The sequence below is a fragment of the Desmodus rotundus genome, chromosome 5 (genome assembly GCF_022682495.2).
Source record: "Desmodus rotundus isolate HL8 chromosome 5, HLdesRot8A.1, whole genome shotgun sequence".
Taxonomy (NCBI): Eukaryota; Metazoa; Chordata; class Mammalia; order Chiroptera; family Phyllostomidae; genus Desmodus; species Desmodus rotundus.
In genome coordinates, this window is record NC_071391.1 from 27377243 (window position 1) to 27379449 (window position 2207).

The window sequence follows — 2207 nt, forward strand, 5'->3', positions numbered from 1 at the left end:
GTCAGGGAGCAACAGCTAAATGGGAATGAATTAGTCCCAGGAGTACCCAATAAGCCCTCACTGTGGAGTTCTAGGGAACATGCTGAAGACTGGGGAAAAGCTAGAAGACTAAATTGGTTATAAGACTCAGAAACTTGAATCTGAATCTTCCTGACCAGCTCAATTACACAGAACAGCAAGGGCTGGCATGCTTGGGCGTGCATGTGGAGATATGGCTGGTCTTTGTGGATGTGCACTCCTAGCCATACGGAGAGGGTAAAGGGGTAGATAGATGGGTTTGTCCTTGTAGCACACGGTAATCTAACCCCGGACAAAACGTGACATGGAAAATGATCTGGAATTTGTATCAGTCAGATGAGTAACTTTCACTCTGCTCAAGGTTAGGCAGAGGGCTAGGCAGGGCTGGCAGAATTTTTATGCATGAAGAAAGGGGTGGAAATATCCCCTCTTCTGCAGGCAGAGGTGGGAGGGCAGGGGATGCACCTTCATGGACTAGGAGACACATTCTTGTTGGCAGAAAAAAATGTGAGGTATCAGGCCAGGAGACAGTCAGGCACTGTTTCCTGGTAAAATTGATGAAGATCATGAGCCAGAAGAAGGTGGATGGTCAAATGACCAAGAGATTGACAGGGTGAGGAGCAGGGCAAGACAGGTAGGAGGAGGAACAAGACAAATGGGAGCGTTGTCACTGAACTGTCCTCTTAACTCGTTGAGATCAAGTCCCTGGTGAATCTCAGACAATGGTGACTGCAAGCAGCAGAGCTGATAGCAATGGAATGGGGGCTGTGGGGAGACATTTGTCTCCTGATTCTGCTATTTCAGCTTCATGACCTTGAACAATAATTAGAACTATAATAATGACCATGATAATTGCTAAGTGATAGTGTGTTAAGCTCTGTGTTAGACAGTGTATGTAATAAGTCCCTTATATATATACTACTTCATTTAATTCCCACAATAACTCTATGAGATAGTTATATTATTTCCATTTCACAGATGAGGAAAATCCGATGCAAAAAGGTAACTTGTTCATGGAGATGCACAGCTGGTATCTCAAACCCAGGCCTGTCTGATATCAAGGACTATGGTTTTATAGTGCTCATTTGACTGCTTCTTATGGCTTTTGCTCCCTCCTCTCATAGATGAACAAGGATCCGTCCGTGTCTGTCCTCACAAATATGGTGGGGAATGAAATGAATGAATGCTGTGTTGAGAAAAATATTGTAAGTCAAAAGTGCTTTAAAAGGGAAGCAATATTACTTTATTCAAAGTCTGGTGCTTTTAAATGTTTGTTGAAAGAATATATACTAAATTTGGAATGTAATTTATCTTTCTGTCTTATCTATCTCAACATTTTTTTCATTCTAATTATGTGAGGAAGAATTGTTCTAAACCACAGAAAACAATTTTCTAGAAAATATTTTAGTAGAAGAGCTTCCTCCCCAAATTTGGTTGGTTTTAGAGAATTGAAAAATGATTGACCTTGGGGTACCCTTCGTGACAAGTATTTTAAAGAGCCCCCTCTTTTAAACACACTGTATATAGGTGTACTTGGTATCTCATTCGATCCTCAAGTGTGGGCATTATTATTTTCATTTTATAGGTGAGGGAACTTAACCTTTAAGAGGTTGAGTAATTCATTCAAGTTTATGTAGCTCAAAGTGCAAGCATAAAGCCTGAAGATACTGAATGCCTCGGAAAAAGAATACGGCTTTAGAGGCATTGATTTAGGACGACCTTTCATGTCTTACCAAGCCAAGGAAAGAAAATGGGTATCACTGCCTACTAGAAAAACATTCCCAAAAGGTTTGGATACATATGAATAGTTTCAGCAGCCCTGTGACCCTGAGAGTGAGGGCTGGTTACTCTCTGGAGCCCTGGTATGTGTCTCCAGCTCTTCTCAGTAGCCTTGGCTCTGGCACGCCTCTGGTGAGAATCTTGTTTTCTGCCCCAGCATAGCTGGGTTGGAGTTTTGATAGCATTTGACTTCAGCAAGCCTCCACATGAGCCTCTGATCTAATGTTGGAACAAAGCAACGGTGGAGGGAGGCCCAGCGTGGAATGAGTCAGGTGAAGACTGATGCCGTGTTTTTTGTTAAACACTGTTTCCCCTCCAGGTATGTACTTTTCCCCAACAGTCGGACTCTGTCAACACAAGTCTGGGCTTCCCTCTCCCCACCAAGACAAACACTGTCAGTAGAAGGAAAG